A 10209-nucleotide genomic window follows, 5' to 3' on the forward strand; every position below is an offset into this window, starting at 1 on the left:
AAGTGCAATGAATATATGTACCAAACATTTGGGATTTTATAGCATATCAATATATTCAATATAACTAGTCACAGAGAAAGTCACTCTAATTATCAGACTTAGTACAACCGATTTCAATGTTACACACGGTAACCATATAGAGTTCATAATTAATCACAGTATAGCGTGACCTTCAAATTTAAGACTAAAGTCCCCAAAGAGTAAAGTGCAGTGCAATACAAAAATACATTTATTTAGAATAAGGTGCAGAGAGCGCAGCCCACCAAAGCCCACCACTGACAAAACCAAGAGCTTACCTTATGCTCGTAGAGCACAGAGTGCACGCCATGGACCGCATGCAATTGCGGCGTGTGTGCTTCCTATACTAACTTCCCTATTTATTCCGGTGAGTGGAACGCATCGCGTTCCCTCAGTGACACGCACCGCCATTTTAGATATGACGAACAGCGTGTCACGTGACCGCTTACCCCGGTCACATGCTATTACAGCGCTCCTTTTGTTAATGGTGTTACTATGGACACCAAACTACGCTATTCTAGCTAGCACTATTTACTTGAGCGGGTCACATTAACTATTCACAGGGATTTTTAACCATTTCAACAATATCTTCACATAATCATTTTACATGTGAAGAATAAGAGCAGGTACTGGTCAGTCAATGGTGGTTTTAGTAAGGCGCAATCGGCTTCCTCACATACATACAAATCCATATCAGCCCCATTACATTAGTACATATAAACCAACATATAACATACAAAAAATATATATATTTTAAAATTATTTTTTAGAGGATTTAATTTATCAACATAATATAAGCATAAACAGTGTGTCGCTGCAAGGCCTATCATATCAGTCCTGTATCTATCAGTAATTCATAATAGTAATTCATCAGACATTTACAAACTATATCTAAAGAAAAACCGCCAATGAATTACATTCATTCAAGCCTCTAGGGGCGATAGTATCCAATTTTGCTATCCACCTCGCCTCCCTTTGTAGGAGGGCACGTCCCCGATCACCCCCTCTTTCTGCGAGGGGTTCCCAGTCGATTATCATGTATTTTAAAGCCGATATTTGATGGTTTTCTTTTAGGAAATGTACCGCCACAGGTTTATCAGAAACTCCAGTTTTATATGCCAATCTTATCGATGATCTATGCTGCGTCATTCTTTCTCGGAATGTTCTAATGGTTTTACCCACATAAAGAAGCCCGCAGGGGCATTTGAGGTAATATACAACATGATCCATCATACATGTTAAACGGTGACTCAGCATGATGTTTTTGCCACTGTGTGGGTGGTTGAAAGAGCGGCCTGTGATGAGCGCCCGACAAGTTGTACACCCCAAACATCTGAAGCAACCAACCTGTTGTGATAACCAAGTGGGTTTGGGTTTCACAGGTTGTATATGCTTGTATATGCATGTTTGGTCGCAAGAGGTAGTCCTTGAGATTACGGCCTCTTCTTACACTTAGCAACGGTGGTGTTGTCTCCATTTTAGAGAAGGCTGGATCTGAGGCAAAGATATGCCAGTTCTTCTTGATGCCATGTTGTACTCTTTTCAGAGCAGTGTCACATACTGTACTCAGTACCATACTAGGCGGCTTTCTCTTTTGTAGGCCCTCAGACTTTTGTAGCTGGAATTTTATTCTGGCTTTATTTAGACAGTTGTCAATGTCCTGCCTCCTGTACCCACGTTCTTTAAACCTGTGTGCGCATTCCAAGATTTGTTCCTCGGCTTTCATAGAATTTGAATTATTCCGTAATATACGTAAAAATTGGGAGATCGGTAGTTTAGATTTAAGGGATTCTGGGTGGTGGCTTGTCGCCCATAGCATGGTATTCCTATCAGTGGGCTTTCGAAACAAAGTATATCCAAGTCTACCATTGTCCTTATACAAAGTAACATCCAAGAAGTTTATAGATGACAAGCTACTTTCAGATGTAAATCTGATAGGGTGCTCAAGGGAATTAAGGTGTGCAACCATATCCACAAATGATTGCTCACTACCATTCCATAATAAAATAATGTCATCGATAAACCTCTTGTAATACAAGATTTGAGACTGAAATTTCGACAGTATGTGTTCATTCTCATATTTCTGCATAAAGATATTCGAGTATGCTGGAGCTAAATTCGACCCCATAGCGGTCCCCGATAACTGGATATAATATTCCTTTTGGTATAAAAAATGGTTATTGCGTAATACCAAACCCAGCAATTCCAACATAAATCCAATCGGGGGGCCGCTATAGGGTCCATCCAGCATTTTTTCTTCAACCGCCTGAATCCCCATATCATGGGGTATCACTGTATACAACGAACAGACATCAAGAGATGCCAATCTAGTACTTTCAGAAATATTAGTAAATTGTTCAATGTCATTTAAGAGGTGGCCAGTATCACGTAAATAGCTCTTATCCGTGATTACAAGTGGCTGAAGGAAGTAATCCAAAAACTGGGCAATAGGTTGTAGTATTGATCCTCTAGCAGAAATTATTGGTCGCCCAGGAGGGTCGACCAATGATTTGTGCACTTTAGGCAACAAATAGATCATGGGGCACAAGGGGTATTCAACAGTTAAGTAGTCTCGGACATTGTCATCTATCCAAGTTTTAGTGTGACCAATTTTAATCACTGCATCCGTTTCCCTTTTTATTCGGGGCATAGGGTTAAAACCTAATTTAAGGTAAGTATGTGAGTCAGATAGTTGCCTCTTGACTTCTACATCGTATTTTATTGAGTCCAACAAGACTACTGCACCCCCTTTATCCGCATTACGTATAGTAATAGTTGTATTTTCTCTCAAATCACGTAAGGCTGTTCTTTCTGCCTTACTCAGATTATCATATGAAACATGTGTATCAGTTTTCCCCAATACCTCATGGTTCACCATTCTAACAAAGTTTTTAATACTAATGTTATTCGAGGCGGGGTCAAAAGTACTCCTGTTCTTAAACAAGCTGTTTGTGGGTATTTGTGGGCGGTTATCTCTACTGTCAAAGAACTCGCGTAATCTTAATTTTCTCCCCATTTTATGTAGGTCAACAGACCATTTAAATGGGTCTAATTTATTTGTTGGAATAAAAGACATGCCCTTTGACAGCAGAGATTCCTCTGCCTCAGAAAGTTTATGTGCGGATAAGTTGAATATTAATTCCCTTTTTGACCCTTTTTGTTTTTGTTCTTTCCTTGAGATCCTCCCCCTTCTTGGGTGGGGTCTCGTTTTGCGTTTATCCTGGACCGTGTACCTGCCCCTAAAAAAGCCCCAGACGGAGGTTTTTCTCCTCCTGAAAAATCTCTCTCAGAGGAAGACGAGTATCGATTGTCAGACACAGATCGGTCGCCACGAGGACGGCCTTGTCGTCTATTACCAGTAAATCTGGGACGTGTAGTGTCACCTGATAACCAACGGTATACACCGTGGTGTTTGTAATCCATTTCGACACTCTCAAGTTTTTTTCTTTTGAATGATATTAAATCAATTTGGAATTTATCGATCTGTGTCTGCAACTTCGACATCCAATCCTCCTTTTTATCATTTTTTAGAGTAGCTAAATATTCTGTGTTGTATATTTGAATTTCACTTTTAATTTTTGCCAATACGGTACCAACCTCTTCGATAACCAAAATTAATAAATCTAGTGAGCATTTATTTAACACCCCACACCATCGGACGCAAAACGCAGGGTTCTTACGGCCGATGGTGGGGGTATTGCTCACTCTAAAGCCACGTGGTATCTGTTTTTTCCGAAAATATTCGGACAAAAACTGTCCATGTAGGACCAACTCCACTTCACGTCTTTTAAGTTTCAACAATTTATGAAAGACATCAATTGGAGTCTGCTCAGGCAGTTTATCAAAGTCTATACGGTTGAATAACACTTTCTCAATCTCATCGTCAGTTAGACTGACTAAATGGCTTTCCGCCTCACTAAGTAAGGCATCATCCAATATCCCCAAATTATGGGCCATAATGCAGAAATGTAAATGAACACACACTGTCCAATAAGACCATGCAGCTATATATGACACACCAAAACAATATATAAATCAACAATAATTGTTATACATACTGTCTCCTCTATTAATCCGTGGATGTTGCCACTGTATCACGCTATGTTGTATTAAATATAAGGAATAATTTTCTTCATTCAATGATAAGACAATAGTTTTCCAACATATCAGTCCAATGTTTTAGGGTGCCGACCCAAGGAGTATTTTGTAGATATCCTGGTATACTGGGGGGTTACGGGTGACACTCACTATGAAGGTCAGTTAGAGCTGGGGTGCACACTCAGAAGTCCTTACGGAAGGACCAAATAAATACGTGGGTACAGAAATGAGGCCACTCGCCAGACTGAAGAATGATTTCAAAATTCCATTTATGTTTATTTAATTACGCTGCCACACCATTTTGGTCAACGTTTCGGCTCACCAACTGAGCCTTTATCAAGACATGTGTACAGCTTCAGTGCATACATCAACACATGGACACCTATAATATATACAAAAAGTGCAATGAATATATGTACCAAACATTTGGGATTTTATAGCATATCAATATATTCAATATAACTAGTCACAGAGAAAGTCACTCTAATTATCAGACTTAGTACAACCGATTTCAATGTTACACACGGTAACCATATAGAGTTCATAATTAATCACAGTATAGCGTGACCTTCAAATTTAAGACTAAAGTCCCCAAAGAGTAAAGTGCAGTGCAATACAATAACAAAAGGAGCGCTGTAATAGCATGTGACCGGGGTAAGCGGTCACGTGACACCCTGTTCGTCATATCTAAAATGGCGGTGCGTGTCACTGAGGGAACGCGATGCGTTCCACTCACCGGAATAAATAGGGAAGTTAGTATAGGAAGCACACACGCCGCAATTGCATGCGGTCCATGGCGTGCACTCTGTGCTCTACGAGCATAAGGTAAGCTCTTGGTTTTGTCAGTGGTGGGCTTTGGTGGGCTGCGCTCTCTGCACCTTATTCTAAATAAATGTATTTTTGTATTGCACTGCACTTTACTCTTTGGGGACTTTAGTCTTAAATTTGAAGGTCACGCTATACTGTGATTAATTATGAACTCTATATGGTTACCGTGTGTAACATTGAAATCGGTTGTACTAAGTCTGATAATTAGAGTGACTTTCTCTGTGACTAGTTATATTGAATATATTGATATGCTATAAAATCCCAAATGTTTGGTACATATATTCATTGCACTTTTTGTATATATTATAGGTGTCCATGTGTTGATGTATGCACTGAAGCTGTACACATGTCTTGATAAAGGCTCAGTTGGTGAGCCGAAACGTTGACCAAAATGGTGTGGTAGCGTAATTAAATAAACATAAATGGAATTTTGAAATCATTCTTCAGTCTGGCGAGTGGCCTCATTTCTGTACCCACGTATATATATATATAGATATAGATAGATATATATAGATATCTATAGATATATAGATATATATATCTATAGATATCTATATATATATAGATATATATATATATATATATATCTATATAGATATATATCCAATAAGAAATAGGGAGCGCACTCACCAGACTTTTTCAGAGTCCTTTGTTAAAAAGCAAGACTTTAATGACACATCTTTAAAAGGTTAGTCGACGTTTCGGGTCCACATCAGACCCTTTGTCAAGACACAGCAACCACAGGTATCCCAGAGACAGCTGTCTGGTGAGTGCGCTCCCTATTTCTTATTGGATATTATTGGTCCTTATGGAAAATGTTTGGAACCTGAGCTCCTGGGCACCCCAGCATATACCCCAGCATATACCTATTGAATTTTGAGAGTGCTACTTTCCCACTACAATATATATCTATAAGGGATGTGGGTGCTGTTTGCACCCCATTCCTAGGAATGGCGAGTGTGTTGGTACTTCTGTATCTATATATTTGGGTTGATTTTTAATTAACCTCTGTTACTGTGATCATAGCTTTCTCATGCACCCTTGATAAGCTCATTTACCTGAAACCTGTGACAGCTGCCCCTTTAATACTAATTCAGGTGCTGTGTTTGGGATTGTCTCACCTTATAAAAGCCATGTTACTTGGCAGTTGAGCATTAACCCAGGAAAAAAAACACATGTTCATTTTAGCTATGATGTGTAAGCAGGTGCCAGGTTCCCAAGAAAACCAGTTACTAGTGTAGGACTTGCAGTGAAATGGGGTCCCTTGGCGATGGGCTGCAAGCTTAAATGCATTGATCAATTCATGAACTAAAACCCCATTATTTATTTATTGATTATTTGAATGCTAAGGTGAGTTAGTTTGTTGTAGTGAGTGCTGGGCCCCCTGTGTTTGTATTTACTAGAGTTTGTGGTCACAGGCCACCGCACCCCACCCTGGGATGTGGGTGCTGTTTGCACCCCATTCCTAGGAATGGCGAGTGTGTTGGTACTTCTGTATCTATATATTTGGGTTGATTTTTAATTAACCTCTGTTACTGTGATCATAGCTTTCTCATGCACCCTTGATAAGCTCATTTACCTGAAACCTGTGACAGCTGCCCCTTTAATACTAATTCAGGTGCTGTGTTTGGGATTGTCTCACCTTATAAAAGCCATGTTACTTGGCAGTTGAGCATTAACCCAGGAAAAAAACACATGTTCATTTTAGCTATGATGTGTAAGCAGGTGCCAGGTTCCCAAGAAAACCAGTTACTAGTGTAGGACTTGCAGTGAAATGGGGTCCCTTGGCGATGGGCTGCAAGCTTAAATGCATTGATCAATTCATGAACTAAAACCCCATTATTTATTTATTGATTATTTGAATGCTAAGGTGAGTTAGTTTGTTGTAGTGAGTGCTGGGCCCCCTGTGTTTGTATTTACTAGAGTTTGTGGTCACAGGCCACCGCACCCCACCCTGGGATGTGGGTGCTGTTTGCACCCCATTCCTAGGAATGGCGAGTGTGTTGGTACTTCTGTATCTATATATTTGGGTTGATTTTTAATTAACCTCTGTTACTGTGATCATAGCTTTCTCATGCACCCTTGATAAGCTCATTTACCTGAAACCTGTGACAGCTGCCCCTTTAATACTAATTCAGGTGCTGTGTTTGGGATTGTCTCACCTTATAAAAGCCATGTTACTTGGCAGTTGAGCATTAACCCAGGAAAAAAAACACATGTTCATTTTAGCTATGATGTGTAAGCAGGTGCCAGGTTCCCAAGAAAACCAGTTACTAGTGTAGGACTTGCAGTGAAATGGGGTCCCTTGGCGATGGGCTGCAAGCTTAAATGCATTGATCAATTCATGAACTAAAACCCCATTATTTATTTATTGATTATTTGAATGCTAAGGTGAGTTAGTTTGTTGTAGTGAGTGCTGGGCCCCCTGTGTTTGTATTTACTAGAGTTTGTGGTCACAGGCCACCGCACCCCACCCTGGGATGTGGGTGCTGTTTGCACCCCATTCCTAGGAATGGCGAGTGTGTTGGTACTTCTGTATCTATATATTTGGGTTGATTTTTAATTAACCTCTGTTACTGTGATCATAGCTTTCTCATGCACCCTTGATAAGCTCATTTACCTGAAACCTGTGACAGCTGCCCCTTTAATACTAATTCAGGTGCTGTGTTTGGGATTGTCTCACCTTATAAAAGCCATGTTACTTGGCAGTTGAGCATTAACCCAGGAAAAAAAACACATGTTCATTTTAGCTATGATGTGTAAGCAGGTGCCAGGTTCCCAAGAAAACCAGTTACTAGTGTAGGACTTGCAGTGAAATGGGGTCCCTTGGTGATGGGCTGCAAGCTTAAATGCATTGATCAATTCATGAACTAAAACCCCATTATTTATTTATTGATTATTTGAATGCTAAGGTGAGTTAGTTTGTTGTAGTGAGTGCTGGGCCCCCTGTGTTTGTATTTACTAGAGTTTGTGGTCACAGGCCACCGCACCCCACCCTGGGATGTGGGTGCTGTTTGCACCCCATTCCTAGGAATGGCGAGTGTGTTGGTACTTCTGTATCTATATATATATATATATATATATATATATATATATATATATATACACATATCTATATAGAGATATATATATATATATATATATATATATATCTCTTATATATTTGGCTACATCTGTCACTCAAAGTGTGTCTGGAGCTGTAACGCTGGGTTGTGGACTTCCATCTTAATTTATGATTGTCATCACCTGTTTTAAACAGGGTAATTGATAGAAAGGTGTTTAAGCACAGGTGATGGTAATCCATAAATTAAGAAGAAAGTCCAGAAACAGAGCAATGTGTCCCTCCTGGAGAGGGTCATGTTGGGAGGTATGCACCTCCCTCCCCCCCCCCCACATTCACGGCATCCCCACAATTAAATGGCACATGCAAAACACTGACATGGCTATGGTCGACAATGAAAAAGGTTCTTCACTTTTTCAATGTTTTCATATTCATTCTCATGTGTCAACATGGACACCAATGAAGTGCCACACTTATGTCAACATTTACATGTGTTGACCTTTCTGTGTTGATTTTTTCTTGTGGCAATTCGCGGCAACTCCCCGCGACCCCCCTCCCGCAATTTGCAGCACACCCCCCGCAATTCGCGTCACCCCCGGTGACTCCCGCGATTCGCGGACCCACCCCGTGACACCCCCCCTCCTGCGATTCGTGGCACCCCGCGACCCCCCCTCCCACAATTCGCGCCAACCCCCAGGCCCCCCCTCCCGCGGTTCACGGTGCCCCCACGACCCCCCCTACCGCGATTCCCCACCACTGACCCCCCCTCCTGTCATTGCGGCAACCCCTTGCCCCCGCGACCCACCCTCCCATGATTCACTGCAACCCCCCGCGCCCCCCCCCTCCCACAATTTGCGGCACCCCCCCCCCTGCGACCCCCCCTCCCGCAATTCGCGGCATCCACCCAGGACCCCTCCTCCCGTGATTCGCGGACACCCCTCACCTCCTCCCTCCCCCCCACCCCCGTGCACGATTCACGACAACCCCAGGATTAAATGGAACATGCAAAACATTGGCACGGCTATGGTCGACAATGAAAAAGGTTGACATGAGTTTTTGAAGATTTATTTTTCTTTTTTTAATGTTTTCATATTCATTCTCATGTGTCGACATGGACACCGATGAAGTGCCACACTTATGTCAACATTTACATGTGTTGAACTTTCTGTGTTGATTTTTTCTTGTGGCGATTCGCGGCACCCCCCGCGACCCCCCTCCCGCGATTTGCAGCACACCCCCCGCAATTCGTGGCACCCCCGGTGACTCCCGCGATTTGCGGACCCACCCCGTGACACACCCCCCTCCTGCGATTGCGGCACCCCGCGACCCGCCCTCCCACGATTCGCGCCAACCCCCTGGGCCCCCCCTCCCGCTGTTCACGGTGCCCCCCACGACCCCCCTACCACGATTCCCCACCCCTGACCCCCCTCCTGTCATTGCGGCAACCCCCCGCCCCCGCGACCCCCCCCCCTAATTCACGGCATCCACCCACGGCAGCACCCCTAAGCCCCTCTTTAGTCCCCCGTATACTCACACACCCCTATCACTACCCAGCTTCCTGCTCTCCTGAACCGTAACTTCCACCACTGGGGAGTCGCTGACGCTGTTTTGCCCACATGCCCCTATCATGCCTCATAGCCCAGCCTCCTGCTCTCATGCACCCTAACTCCCACCCAGTAGGAGGAGACAGTGACTAAGGGCCACCATCCTGTACTCCTGTACTGCCACGCTGGACCCTCACCCACTGGCAGAAGCTGCACAGTATCTCCCACCCTCCTCTTTAGTCCCCCTTATGCCCACACACCCCTATCACTACCCAGCCTCCTGTTTTCCTGTGTCGTGACCTCCACCAGTGGGGAGCCGCTGACTCAGAAACACCCTACTTTACTATTGCACACACACACCTAAACAACATGCACACACAGCCCCCCCCCCCCCACACCCACAAATGTCACTGTACCCTCCACACTATCAATGTACATCTTGCTCTGTAACCGCTTTTTAATTAAACAAAACAATACACACACCCCCTTCCACATCATATGCTCTCTATTTAACACATTTCACCTATAACTCAAGTTGCAATACAGGCCATCTTTCATACAATTCTAACCATCTTTCTCATATGCAAATGTTCACAAATTAAGGGGGCGTAGCCCCTTACAACGGTGTGAAGAGCGCCCGTAGGGCGCGATGAATCACCT

Source organism: Crinia signifera, chromosome 8 (genome assembly GCF_055691185.1).
Source record: "Crinia signifera chromosome 8, ASM5569118v1, whole genome shotgun sequence".
Classification (NCBI taxonomy): domain Eukaryota; kingdom Metazoa; phylum Chordata; class Amphibia; order Anura; family Myobatrachidae; genus Crinia; species Crinia signifera.